Raw genomic sequence first — 15733 nt, forward strand, 5'->3', positions numbered from 1 at the left:
AAGATAAGTGGTGGAAAACGAATGAATAAATGGCAAATTAATTTTGGGGATGATTTTGCTAAACTGCACATGAGATTATTTGCTGTTTTCATATCATTTAAACAGACATGCTGATTTTTTCAAGATCTTGGTTTGAAAGTCTTAGCTTCTGCTGCCATCATCATTATCATCAAAGGGGATTGTATACCTCACTAAGGATTATAAACACAAGGGGTTTCCAGTGGTTGTATAGCATCCATTAAACTTGATCATTCATAGGAATGTCTGAAATCAAAGGAATCCACGAGACATCATGGTGGAGTGAGAAATATATGTTATCTATCAAGTTTGACAATTGAAGACACAAGGAATAGGTATGCATGACTACTTTATTAAAATTTGACTACACAGGGTTTTTAGTGATTAAAGCCTTCAGTGGATGCTTGACATCTCTTCATCTGAGAAGAAAAAAGGAACAAAATGAATGAGCAGATTACAGCAAACATAACAATTAAACATTCAATTAAAGGACTGCAGGACAACTAATGGAAAAGAAGGCCAGTTATTAGCTGAGGGGATGAGACTAAGGAGCCAAGATGGGTTATGATACTCAAAAGAAGATTTTTTAATAAAGTTAAGTAAAAATGAGTGAAATGATTCACATAAAATAGAATTTGCAGAGAACATAAGAAGCAACAGAAATTTAACAAACGAGAGGAAACCACTCAGCCCATCAAGCCTGTTTGTTTAGCTAATCGCTAAGCTGCTCCAACTCCGTGTGAAATGCATTGGGATAAGAAAGTATTCCGTCCCCTTCACTGTCTGCACACTTTATGGTGTTTTAGATTTAATTTTCAATGGAAAAATTGTCAATTTTTGTCCATCAGTCTACATTCAGAAAAACAAAATGACAATGTGTGAACATATTTTTCAGAACAGTTACCAAATTTTTAAAAATCTGTAACTAAAATCTCTCATATATTCCTAGAAGTACTCAGTCAGTTTGCTGTGTCACTCCACATCGTGGTCAGGTGTATCCTGTTTGCTTTAGTGATCCTTGAGATGTGTCAAGAACCTGATTGGAGTCCACATGTAGCAAACTGAATGGATTGGACATCATTTAGAAAGAGACACATGTGTCTGTGTACAGAAAGTCTCACAATTCACACTGCATGTCAGGACAACAACCAAGCCTTGAAGTCCAAGGATCTCTCTGTAGACCTCCAGAAACAAGTTGTAGTGAAGTATAAATCAGGGAAATGTTATCAAACCATTTCTAAAATTATGACTGTTCAAAGTGACCTCATGAATGTGCAATGGAAGAAGTTTTCAACCACCAGGAATCTTCCTAAAGCTGGCCATCTGGTCAACCTGAGTGATGGGGCATGAAGGGTCTTAGACAGAGGGGAAAGCAAAAACCCAATGGTCATCTGCTGAGATGTGGGAACCTGCGAGAAGGACAGCCACTTCGGCAGCACTTCATCCATCAGGTATTTATGGTAGAGAGAGAGGCTTGACAGAAATCACTCTTGAGTAAAATGCATTTTATAGTTTAAAGGACCCTTAGAGTTTGAGGAAAAAGATTCTCTGGCCTGATAAGACAAAAACTGAACTCTTTGAACCTTCCTAATACCATTCCAATGGTGAAACATGCTGGTGGTATCATCTTACCATGGGGATGCTTCATAAAGGCAGGGGCTGGGAGACAGGTTAGAGTTGAGGTAAAGATGAATGCAGCCAAATACAGAGAGGTCCTTGAAAAAAACCGGCTCCAGAATACATGTCACCTCAGACTTGGGTGACGGTTCACCTTTCAGCATTTCAATGACTTGAAGCTTACAGCCAAAACAAAGCTGGACTAGCTTCAGGACAAGTCTCTTAGTGTCCTTGAGTGACCCATCCTAAGCCCACTTTAACCCTCATGAAGCAACAAACTAAAAATAACTAAAGGTGCCACTAAGAAAAATAGAAAAACTGAGTTAATCTCATGAGTGTTAACCCTGAGAATGACTCAGGCTCAGAAGTCTATGTAAATATGGTGTCACACACGTGTGCCTTGGGAACAGCTCAAAGGTGATAATTCTTCATCTCTCCACAGTGTGGAGTTACAGTATTTACTAACGCTCTTCTCCTCCTTACTCTGCCAACTGGATGACTGACAGCGCTACCACCACTGACATCACTTCCAGTGTACAGCCACCCTGGACCCGTCTCTTCTTGGCTGGCCTATGTTTAATCAGAAGTGTCACCATCTTGGAACAGTCACTCGAGACTCACGTCTGTGAAGACTTTTTTTATTTCCTTCTTAATGTGTTTGTTTATTGGACATCTGGACATTCTCCTGTTCTGCTAGTCCTTTTTGTAGCCTGGAGACCATGACTACACACAGCACTCACCAGTGTGTTATAAAGCTTGAGTATATCTTCCTTGGACTTGTACTCTACACATCAGAGTCCCATATAACCTGACATTCTGTTAGTGTTCTTAATACCTTCTGAACTGTGTCTGGCAGTTGATAGTGTGGAGTCCACTATGATAAATAATAAATACTTCTCATAAGGTTTACTTCAGACCTCCTATTGTGTATTCAAACCTTACATTTTTACTTCCTATATGTAATACTTTATATTTACTGACATTAGATTTCATCTGCCACGAGTCTCCCCAAGCCTGTATGCTATCCCTCTGTGATGGTTCAATGGATTCACGATTATCTGGCAGTCCACCTAGCTTGGTATTATCTGAATACTTAAGCAGCTTATTATTTATATTCAAATCAAATTATTTATATGTAATTAAAAATAGGGGTCCTGGTGCTAATCCCTACTGGACACCACTGTTAACATCACCCAAATCTAATAAGTTTCCTCACACCATCACCCTCTTCTTCCTGTCTCTGAGCCAATTCTGCACACATCTACACACCACAACCTGAACACCACCATCTTTTAGCTTGATGTCCATATGGCACCTTTTCAAATAATTTCTGAAAGTCCATATCAATATCATATGCTCCACTCTGATGGTATCTTGTTGTTGCCTTCTCATACAATTCTAGCATGTTAGTGAAACATGACCTCCCTCTTTTGGACCCATATTGACTGTTCAGTAAAACTTCTGTCCTTGTCATGTGTTGCTCGATCTTTAACTTAATATTTCCTTCCATGTTCTCATTCTCATTGTGAACAATTTGGTTTTAAGTTCTACATTGTTTGCAAAGCAAGTTCTGGGATTATCTGAGACAGGATACTTCACACCAGTAAAGGGACCAACTGAGATGGCAGGTACAGTGAATATGGTGTCACTACATCTTCTGTGCTGTGACCAAGGTTACTGTATAATGAAGGGCAGTTTCTATTCTGCACCTGAACTGCGTGAGATTTTACTTTAAAGGAAAAAGTGATGCATACTGCACTGTATGACTGAACTGCTATGATATGCCTGATCAATTCAGTCCCGTGAACACACCAAACTGAAACATAGTGCAGTAGCTTTGTGGCAAAAAGGCAAAATGACTGTAATGAAGTGGAAGGACAAAAAAGACGTCTCCCTCCCAAACACTGTTCACAATGCAGCAACTGTCAATGTCCATGTTGGAGAAAATGTGGAAGTAAGCTTGGTGTTATGGTAGATTACAATAACACAACAGACGGCGTTAATCATGCGTGTCAGGCATTAACATTCTACCCTAGCTAGATGGGAGAAATAAAGGTGTAGAACAAAGCAGACGGCTTGGTGTGCCAAGTGGGTGAAAAAAAAAACAGTTTAATCTCAATAAAAAGCAAGCAATGGAAGAAAACTCAAGCACTTCAAAGTGTGTTTTCTTGTCAATAAATAGCCATTTCATTCGGCCGTTTTAGATGGATGTAGTTCTGGCTCAGGGTGGTGCAGAAGCCTGGTCAACATCTAAAATGAGACGCCATCCTCCGTGGACGGTCTCCTTTAATTTTGGACCAGAAGGGGCGGGGCTTCTTTTGCCTCGGTGCCCTCAAGGGATGATTACTTGTGGTTGTGAGGGAAGAAGGCAATAAGACTGGCAGCAGTAGTGCCCCCTTTCTTCCTGGGGTGGTATTACTTCATATTGGTGAGCTTCGAAGAAGACACTCTGGTGTGCATGTGTGACTCCTGTCATAAAAAGGCAACATAAATACAAATAAAAAAAAAAAACATTCGTTGACGACTGTATCAAAACAAATTACATGAAGGTTGTGCACTAAATCTTCACCTTTACCTCAGTGGACACAAGACTTGTTTTTTCTACTGTAATTCTGTTAATGTGTTGGTATTTGCATGTTTCTGTTACACATAATACCTTTTTTTGTTGTTGAAAATAAAGCTCAATCCCTTTTACCCATTTCTGTCACGCTAAGGAGGTTAGCCGGACTTGACTGGGACACAGAGAATGAAAAGACAACGGCAGACTCATGTGGTGTCTCACACTCAGTGCCTTACCTATTATAGTCAAAACAATGGCCCATCACTGTAAGAGAAATAAAGCACTAAAATGATGCACTCTGAAAAAAATGTCCAGCATTCTGCTCAGGAATAAATTTAACACAAATAAATCAAAGAGATCTGACTGAAAACGTCAACACTTCAAGTGGACAAAAAAAAAAGCATGAAACTGAGATTCAGGAAATTTACCATTAACAACAATAGAATGTATTATTTTATTAATAATAATAATAATAATAATAATAATAATAACATTTCTTTACATTTATGTAATGCTTTCTTCACTGCTCAAAGCTCTTTACATAGTGAGTGGTGAGACACTTGAACCACCATCAATGTGCAGCATCAATCTGGATGATGCAACAGCAGCCACTTTTGTGCCATTACGCTCAGCACACATTAGCTGTTAGGCGGTGAAGTGCTGAGAGATAGTTAGCCAATAAGAGACGGGGGATGAATAAGGGGCTAGAATGACTAGGCCTTGGTGGCCAATTTAGCCAGGATATCAGGAAACACCCTGATCTTCACAAAGGATCTTTTATGATCACAGAGAATCAGGACAACGATGTTATATCTCATCCAAAGATCACTGCCATTTTTACAGCACTAGGCAAATCATCGCTGCTGTCACTGATTGCAGAAGCTCACAGATTTGTATTTTCCATAGGTTTACAGAACCTTCTTCCAAGAGCAATGTATATCCTCTGTATGTCTTGATAATTATACACACAGATATTGTACTATTTCTGCATTCCACTGACATTTTCCACTGTCTCTTATCTTTTCTTTGCACTGTAATTTGCAGTTTTATGCATCTTGTGTAAAATAACAAAATTGCTGTTATCCTGTAATTACATTGAATTGAATTGGAAAAATGGGCTACCAGACCAGAAGAAGCAGAAGAAGAGGAAGAGTGAGGAGGGGAAAGATACGTGTAAGTTAAAGGTAAGAGTGAGGATACTAAACGTTGGGACAATGACTGGGATTTGCCAGATTTGACGGTGTGATGGACGGAGCTAATGGGGCTGTATGATGTAAGAATATTGGGAGACAACCTAACAGGAATACCTGCTCCCCAGTAGATGGCAGCATCCCTTGACGGCGCTACTTTTACTGACACGCAAGGAATGCTGGCCAATAAGACAGGCTTGTCAGATGTCAGGGGGTTACTGCAGGGATTCAAGATCTCTACTTTATAGAACTTCTGCTTGAACTGGAAATGCTACAAATGCGTTCTGCCCTGGCACTGGAAGTACTCTCAGGTCTAAGATAAAAGTAGCTGCTCAACTTCATCCAGAGGAGTCAGGGTCAGGTGTGGTGATGGACTGGGAAATCAGAATCAGCAGGAGAATAAAACCAGAGCAAGCAGCTGAAGTGGTGGAGATCTAAAGATGAAGAGGCTGATGAACAGGTTTAGGGAGAAAGTTTGAAATGAAGTGCAATCATATGAGAGTGTGGAGGAATGGCGGGAGAAGAATAGAAAAGTTGTATTAAGAGAAGTTGAAGAGATGTTGGGATAAGACGACAGGAAGGAGCCCGCATAGGGACAAAGAGTCATGGTGGTGGAACAGAGAGGTTGAGGATGTGATAAAGGCTAAGAAGGAGGCAAAGAAGATCTAGTACCACCACAGAGGGAGGCAGATAAATAAATGAATTGGCACAAACAAGAAGGCAATGGCAAGATCTCAGGGACTTACTGCATAAAAAATTAGAGAAAAAAGAGAAGGAAAAAACACTTTTAGCATAGCGAAGAGTATGAACAAGTATGAACAAGTATGAACAAGTTTGGGAAGAATTTTAGTCAGAAATAGTAGAGGAAAGATGAGCAAGGTGTGGTCTTATTTAAGCATGATAAGATCAAGAATAAATATAAGAGGTACTGTGAAAGGCTGTGGAATGAAGAAAATCCAAGGGTGGTATTTGGGGTTGGAGTCCCACATGAAGGATAAGTACCAAGAATAAGGAGGGAGGAAGTAAAGGAGGCACTAAAAAGAATGAAAACTTGAAAAACAATGGGACTGGATGACATAGCAGTAGAATTTTGAAAGAGTTTAGAAGAAGAAGTAGATGTGTTGTGGGATCAAATGTAGAAGATCTGAGCAGGAGAGAATACCAGAGGAATGGAGGAACAGGTGACTGTACCCAAGGAGAGGGATGATATTCAGGGTTGAGGATTGTGAGAAAAAGCTGATGTCACACATAATGAAAATTTATTAAAGGGTTAAAGAGAGAAGGTTTAGGGAAGAGATCATCATAGTGGAGGAGCAGTTTGGTTGTATGCCAAGGAGAGGAACAACTGATGCAGTCTTTGCATAAGGTTTGTAAATTGTGTTAACTGATGGAGAACGTACCACGTCAAGAGGTCTGGAGGTGCATGAGAGGTAATTGAGTACCTGAGAAGTAATTGAGGATTGTATGTGAGGATTGGGCAGTAAAAGGAGCATAGCTGGAGAAAAAGTTAGATGTGGCACAAATGAAAATGTTGAGCTGGAGAGAGAGGTGCAGGGTGTGATAAAGGCTAAGAAGAAGGCAAAGAAGCCAATCACGGAGGGAGAAAAATAAATAAATGTATTGCCAGACAAACAAGGAGGCACAGAAGGCAATGGCCAGAGCCCAGGGAAAGGCTTTGGAGGAGGTGTATGAAAAACCGGACATTAAAGATGAAGAAAAAGAAGGACTTTTAGAACAGCAAAGACTACAATCCAGACTGGGATGGGTTTTAGTCAGATAAAGCAGATGAAAGATGAGCAAGGTGTGTTCTGAGATGAGCATGATAAGATCAAAAACAGATGGAAGAGGTACAGTGAAAAGGTTTTGAATGGAGACAATCCAAGGGTGATATGTGGGTTGGAGTCTCAAATGAAGGACAAGTACCAAGAATAAGGAGACAGGAAGTAAAGCAGGCACTAAATGAAAAATGGAAAGGCAACAGGACTGGATGGCAATACCAGTAGAAGTGTGTAAGAGTTTAGGAAAAGAGGGAGTAGATGTGTTTCAGGATCTAATGTAGAAGACCTGAACAGGACAGAATACCAAAGGAATGGAGGAACAGTGTGACTGTACCCATGTACAAGGAGAAGGGCGAAATTGAGGATTGTGGAAACTATAGAGGTATAAAGCTAATGTCACACATAAGGAACACTTTGGAAAGGGTTAAAGACAGAAGTCTTGGGAAAGAGACCACCATAGGGGAGAAGCAGTTTCTTTTATGCCAAGGAGAGGAACAAGTGATGTAGTCTTTGCATTGAGAAACTCTTTGAAAGCATCAGGAGAAACAGGAGTGTTTACATAGGGTGTTTATTGATTTGGAGAAGGTGCCAAGTCAAGAGGTTTGGAGGTGCATGAGAGGCAAAGGAGTACCAGAGAAGTATGTGAGGATCGGTCAGTAAAGGGAGCGCAGCAGGAGAAGACGTTCGATGAGGCAGAAATGAGAATTTTGTGATTGTTGTGGTGTGGAGTGGTGTGGAGTTACAAAGAAGGACAGAATAAGAAATGAGACAATCAGAGGTTACAATAAGCACGTGAGAAATATCTAAGAAAGTACAGGAAAGTAGGCATAAGTGGTACGGATATGTTATGAGCAGAGACAATGAATATGTGGACAAAAGAGGGATGGGGATGGGAGAGAAAATGATGAATGCTAAAGTGGAGTAGGATGGATAAAGTAAAAGAAGATCTGAATGAATAGGGTCTGACTAAGGAGGAGGTGATGGACTGAGCTGCATGTAGAAGGTTGATCAATCACACTGACCCCACATCCAAGTGGGATAAAATGAAGTCGAGTGATCATGCAGAGAAAGTGTTGTCATTTCTACATGGTGTAACCGAAATGAAAGAGAATAACCTAATGTGAAAGTCTATAATGTGCACTTTAATCATGTCTGAATTGTTTGAGTTGTAATTTTACATTATGGAGCACAGAGGGAAATCAAAGAAAAATTTGTTTTTGTCTCAGACAGTATGGAGAGCACTGCATGTGCTTCTCTATACTCACAAAGTCTCAGTTCTCTTATCTGGAGCACCCTGAAAGAGAAAAATTTGTGACTGATCAGAAGAGTAAAACATTGGACTTAGCTTTTCTATATCAATGATAACTTCACATGACAATCACAGGACATTGAAAATGAATTAAATTAAAAATAAAGAATCCCTGATGGGCACTCAGATGACTGAGAGACGTTCACATCTGTAAGAGAGCAGCTACTCCATGGTAGGTCTCAGTGCAATTTAAATGCTTGTGGTGATCAATTAGCTGCCATTATTGCTTCCATTTTGTAGACCTCACTGACAGAATTGATGTCCCCATCTGCTCCGTAAAGACAACAATGACCCTTTTCCAAAAGAAAACAAGGTAACTCTTTGAGAAGCTAGCATACTGAAAATTAAAATGAAATGAAGACATCTGGAATATCATCATCAACAAGTCAATACATTTCCCTTGTACAGTGGATTCAGAAAGTTTTCAGACCCCTCCACTTTTTTCCCATTTTGCTATGTTGCAGCTAAAATCAAGCAACATCCAATACCAAAGAATGACTAATAGTGAAAAATACATCTTTGCGAAGTTTTTAAAAATAGAAATCTGAAGTAGAACATCATTACAAGAATTTCTACCCTTTATTCAGTACTTAGTTGAAGAACCCTTGGCAGCAATTCCAGTGTATACACGTGTAAAGTTAGTCAATGCAATTCTAACTACCTACTGAGTACAGCAAAACATTTCTTTCTGCCACCAAGCTTGGTTTCTTTGTAGCTCTTTATTCATACCCTTTGCGATAATCAGATATTAGACTGTTTTTCCCTTCTTTTGACATGCAAGAATATTAATTTCGATTGCCAGCTTCCATCCATTCGGTGAGATGGTGGACTCCTTGCCTTATCAACTCCTTTCTGTTCACCATCTTATTTCCAAGTACAACACACTCGTGATTGGACCGCCTCGTTCCCCTACTGTTGACGCCCCTTACCCCGCCTTTTGATGCTGATTGGCCATTTGATTGCATTTAGATTTGACACAAATAATCTTCCAAAAATGAATGCAAAAGGGGCTACTAAAGCATACTGAACGAAGGGTCTGAATACTTTGATGAATATGAGATTTCAGTTTTTCATTTTGAATCAATTTTGCAAACTAATTTCCAAATCAATTTCCAAAACTTACTGAACATACATATCCATTTTGTCATTATGGGTTATGGAGAGTAGATTAATTGGGATGAATGGCAAATTTCTCTATTTCAGATATTAAATGTAGGACACAATAATGTGTGCAGAAAGTTCAAGGAGTCTGAACACACTCTGAACCCACTGTAACAACAACGTAAAGAAATCTGTAGATGTCATAAGTGCACAAGTACTGCTGTCCTGCTCACTCCATAGTTATATATACAATAGATAAAGTAAACATTGAAAATCAACAAGAATTTAATAGCATTATATCTGAGAAGACCCTGCAATATTCATTTCATGTTTACAGTAAATAGCCACACTGACCAGACATATTGAAGAGGTCATCTAGTAGAGCGTTAATACTCACCGCTGCCACCATTGCAACAAGCATAGTGACGGTGGCGATGAGGCAAACTGCTTTCACAGCGAACATGGTGATCGTCTCAGAGGATGAGGTCTCAGGATCTCTAAAAGCTTCGGCATATTATGCACTTTTATATATTTAGACAAATGTAAATACATCAATGAAAAAGTTATAATGTGATCCCACTAATTTGCATTGGTGTGTAAGATGGGCAGAGTATGAAGCATTTGTCTCTTTATCAGTAATTCACAAAATATGACTATTAGGACCTAAAGGTAGTCTTATTAAGGTAAGCCACATGTTTATTACAGAAGTGATAGAAATGAGAATAAATGATGCACTTTAAAGTGCAAAGGAGGCCTTTAATTTTGAAATAATCAAAGGAGAGACATAAGAAATAGTAAAATAAGACAAAAAGTCTAAATAAATCAGTTAGTATGAGCTCAGGCTGTCAAATATTTTCAAAAGAGCAGACATACTGATTAATATGAAGATAAGAAAAGCCTGACTGGAGTGGGAACCGAATGTCCTGACCTGAGCAGTGGCTGAAGTGGAATAAACATTTGGTGGCACTCGTGTGCTGGGCCATGAATAGCAGAGGTGCCGTCCTCCTTGTCTGAACAGTAGGGGGCATTGGAGCACCACAAACCCCCTGACACCACCACAGTGACACAAGTCCCGGATTCAAATAAAAGGTTTATTATTAAAAATTACTTTAGCAAAAGGCTTCTTTATGATGATGTAATATTAACCATACCATAAGCAAAAAACTCTCCTCTTTCCTTTTCCTCCACTTAACCCAGGGCAGCTTTGTCAACTTCCACCCGACTCCAACTCGCCTGGATGATATCCAGCAGCTCCTTTTATCTTAGACCCAGGAGTACTTTCAGTTCTATCACATTGCATCTAGGAAGTACTTCTGGGTCAGGCAGAACTTCACTCAAGAGGTACCTGAGGACCCTAAAAGGGCTCCCCATCAAAACTGCAACCCCCATGCAGCCCGAGTGTCCAAACAAGCAGGACATCAGAGAGTATGGAATTTTTACTCAATGTATTATAATCTTTAACAGTCTATTACAAGTATATACAGTACATATATATATATATATATATATATATATATACTGTATATCCTCTTTAATAAAACCCCTGTGTGCGTCCATGTGTCCGTGTGTGTATGTCTTCTGGTGAAGTGTGCATGCGCGGTGCACGGTGCGATGCTGCAAAGCAGATGCTTCAAAGGCCGCCTGGCGCGTCACATAAGACAGAGAGGGCGGGACCTATTAAATATTGCACGGCCGATCCAATCAGATTTCGGTAAATGAGGTAAGACCTAAAGCACGGGGCACGGTGTGATGCTTCAAAGCAGATGCTTCAAAGGCCGCCTGATGCGTCACATAAGACAGAGAGGGCGGGACCTATTAAATATCGCGCTGCCGATCCAATCGGATTTCGGTAAATGAGGTAAGACCTAAAACATAAGACACGAAAAATCCAATCGGGTACTGAGACGCGGAGACCAGCTTCCCCAAAGAGGTGGGATTAGTGTTTGTTGTTGTGCAAGTGTTCACTCTGAGGAAGTCAGATTTGCGATTAAGAAGCTTGGTCCGGTAAAGTGTGAAGTGTCAGTCGTTGAAGGGGTTTTCCTAAATATATGAATTTTCATGATATTACAATAGGATGACTTTTAAAAGTAGATTTATTTTCGTGCACATAAAATCCATACTGCGAGAGAAAATTAAAGGCACACAATACAGTGACGCATATTACAGCCATATACAAGCCAGTATTACTGTAACAGAAAATATTATGGACGTACAAGCCTATATTACTGTGACTATCTACTAACAACATGCCACCCAAAAAAAAGGACACGTGAAATAGGACAAAAGACACAGATAATCAAATCCTGGAAGAATGGTCAGCTCAGCAAGTAAATATCAACAAAAGAAAGGCTGAAAGACAAAGAAAAATACGAGCAAATAGATTGATTGAAGAAAAAGAAAATGAGCGTCAGAAAAAGGCTAAAAGAGAAAGACTCAGAAGAGCAAATAGATCTATAGAAGAACAGAAAAATGAGCGTAAAAAAATTCTCAAAGAGAAAGACAAAGACGAGCAAATAGATCTATTAAAGAAGAGGAAAATGAGCATCACAAAAATGCCAAAACACACAGAGCTAAGAGAACAAGTCTTACTGCAGATGAACGAAAATCAATGCGTCAGCAACAAGCTAAAATAAAGAGAGGCACAATAAGAGATCTTCAAACAGACACAACACATCAATCAACAGCCACAGAGGAGACGATGAATGACATAACAGAAAGACAAAAACGTTAAGAGAAATGCCGAAAGACAAAAAGCTAGGAGAGCAAGTCTTACTCCAGAAGAATGACAATTACAACGTCTGCGACATACACAATTACAGAGACTGGCCCGGAGTAAACAAGTGGAAACAAAAGAATCAAGGGCCACAATAGAAACAATGGCACTTATAAATGATATGGTGAATATTAATGAGGGTAACGTCATACCCCACACATGTGGAGATTTAAATCACATATGCAACTTTTGTCAAGCAAAACATTCTGAAGCAGAAAGACCATCTGATCAAAAATTTACACAGTGTTACTCAAAAGGAAAAGTAAATCTTCAACCACTTCGAACAAATCATTTCATACAACAGCTCATGACGGGTCAGCATCATTACAGCAAAACTTTCATGGAAAATATAAGGTCAATAAATAGTGCTCTAGCATTTGTATCTATGGGAGCTAACATTACTCCTCCTCCTGGCTATGGGCCATACTGTTTCCGAATCCACGGTTCGATTTGTCACAGAGCAGGAACACTGCATCCTCAACAGGGCCAAAACAGACAGTTTGCACAATTATACATTTAGATCCTTATGAAGCTGCAGAGCAAAGAATGCAAATTTCTGCCAACTCAGGAATAAATTCAGAGCTTATGCAAACATTAAGTACATTTATGGCACAATTCAATCTATTTGCAGAGGCCTGCAAAATGTTGTACCAAGTTGAAAAAGAATATGAAGAGGATGCCGCCAAAACCGGCAATGTTATTAATGAAGTCTCCATGACAATAGTACAAGATCGCAGAAATGACCAAAGGCGCTATAACGCACCTAAATATAATGAGGTTGCTTTTATTTTTCAAAATGATGATGGAGAACCACCACTTGAAAGAGATCTTCTTATACACTGCAAACCAACTGAAGATAATACAAACCAAAGAACAACACAAAGAATTAGTGTCCTTGATCCTAATTTGGAACCCATGGTTTACCCATTGTTACTCCCCTATGGAGATCAAAGCTGGGGAATTGACATACCTTTGCAAAACAGCAAACAAGCTTTATTAACTTTAGCAAACCAGTCACGCAATCCTAGAGTTAGAGTCACTCAAATGCAATGCTACGGTTACCGTCTTTACATCAGAGAGGATTTTAACCCCTTCTTAAATGCTGGCCGCCTTACACAGCAATATATAGTTGATGCATATGTAAAAACAGAAGCCAACAGACTCAATTATATATGTCAAAATCAGCCTAAATTGCGCGTTGAAAAATACTCAGGATTAATGGATCATTTACTTAATGAAGCCAATGAAGCAGGCCTGAGTCCTGGAAAAATGTATATTTTGCCTTCTTCATTTGCAGGTAGCCCCAGAAACATGCTACAAAATGATCAAGATGCTATGGCAATTGTCAGAATATATGGAAAACCGGATCTTTTTATTACAATGACATGCAATCCCAAATGGGAAGAGACTCAGCACATTTTTATACAATCGTTTTGTTCACCCCACTGAATTAAAGCTGAAAGTCTGCCCTTCAACTGCATCTGAGTTGTTTCATTTAAAATTCATTGTGGTAATGTACAGAGCCAAAATTAGAAAAAAGTTGTCTCTGTCCAAATATTTATGGACCTAACTGAATGTTGCATTATCAAGAGTTAGACGTTTTCAAGATATTGTTGTCAAGGTTGTAGATGGTCCTGAACAAGGCAAACCGTTGCCAAACTCAGACAGAATATTTACAAGAAATGTTGTCTATAATTAAATTTTATAGAAAAATTTCATGAGGTAAAAAAAATAGAAAATTTTTCCTAAATATCTTCTTCAGATATTGTGTATTACAGATTGTTTCAAAGTTTTACACTAAGGCAATATTAATTATACTTACTGTATTGTCATATACGTTTCTATTTTATTTTTATTATTTTACTTTGCACTACTGTTCTGGAGCCCGTTATTGTAATGGGCTTAATGTCTAGTGTATATATATATATATATATATATATATATATATATATATATATATATATATATATATATATATTGTGATGAGTAGCTGGAGGTGGTACCCAGCTGGGACGCCCGGAAGGACCGAAGGAGGAATTACGCCTCCTCCGGACCACAAGGGGGCGACCACCCTGGTGGCTATGGGGACCACGGGAAAGGAGCATGGAAGTTCAACCATTTAGGGGCCTGTGATCACCGCCAGGGGGCGCCCAGATGCCTAAGCCGCCCTGGCACTCAGCACAAGTTCATCGGGAGGGACCTGGAGCACGTCCAGGTGAACATAAAAGGGGCCGCCTCCCTCCATTCGAGGGCTGGAGTCGGGTGGAAGAAGGACAGAGCTTGGAGGAGAGGAGTGGAGGCGAACCAGAAAGAGAGAGGCATTGTGGCAGGGGCCTGGACTGAGGGTGTTTAGTGCTGCGGGACTGGGTTGTGTGCTCACTTGTACATAATAATGTATAATAAATGTGTGTGTGGTGCTAAACCTATGGTGCACGCCTGTCTGTGTCCGGGCCAGTTCCCACTATATATATATATATATATATATATATATATATATATATACATTTTCCAACCCGCTGAATCCGAACACAGGGTCACGGGGGTCTGCTGGAGCCAATCCCAGCCAACAGGGTGGGTGCCAACCCACCGCAGGACACACACAAACACACCAAGCATACACTAGGGCCAATTTAGAATCGCCAATCCACCTAACCAGCATGTCTTTGGACTGTGGGAGGAAACCGGAGTGCCCGGAGGAAACCCATGCAGACACGGGGAGAACATGCAAGCTCCACGCAGGGAGGGCCCAGGAAGTGAACCCGGGTCCCCAGGTCTCCCAACTGCGAGGCTGCAGCGCTACCCACTGCGCCACCGTGCCGCCCTATATATATATATATATATATATATATATATATATATATACATATTAATAAAAGGCAAAGCCCTCACTGACTCACTGACTGACTGACTGACTGACTCATCACTAATTCTCGAACTTCCCGTGTAGGTGGAAGTCTGAAATTTGGCAGGCTCATTCCTTACAGCTTACTTACAAAAGTTAGGCAGGTTTCATTTCGAAATTCTACGCGTAATAGTCATAACTGGAACATATTTTTTGTCCATATACTCTAATGGAGGAGGCGGAGTCACGTATCGCGTCATCACGCCGCCTACGTAATCACGTGAACTAAAAAAAAGGAAGAGATTTACAGCATGAGTCAAATGCGGGAACGAAGGTAAATGACGTTAATTTTTGACTGTCTTTTAATACTCTGTAAGCATACATATTAACACGTGCAATTAAACGTGTGCATTTATGGGGTGATTTCTCAGGCTTAAAAGCTCGCCTTTTATCAAACGCGGGAACAAAGGTAACTGACGTTGTTCACTGTCTTTTAATACTGTGTAACCATACATATTAACACATGTGCAATTAAACGTGTGCAT

At 39.9% G+C, this 15733-nt stretch overlaps 1 long non-coding RNA gene across 1 annotated transcript; it reads right to left on the reverse strand.

The window, feature by feature from the left end:
- Positions 1-350: 350 nt before the first annotated feature.
- Positions 351-10105, reverse strand: LOC127527274 (uncharacterized). Its single transcript, XR_007934573.1, has 2 exons — positions 9971-10105; positions 351-437 (listed from the first exon to the last, which is right to left on the reverse strand). It is a non-coding gene; the product is annotated as an uncharacterized LOC127527274 (long non-coding RNA).
- Positions 10106-15733: the final 5628 nt, after the last annotated feature.

Source organism: Erpetoichthys calabaricus, chromosome 3, assembly GCF_900747795.2.
Source record: "Erpetoichthys calabaricus chromosome 3, fErpCal1.3, whole genome shotgun sequence".
Taxonomy (NCBI): Eukaryota; Metazoa; Chordata; class Cladistia; order Polypteriformes; family Polypteridae; genus Erpetoichthys; species Erpetoichthys calabaricus.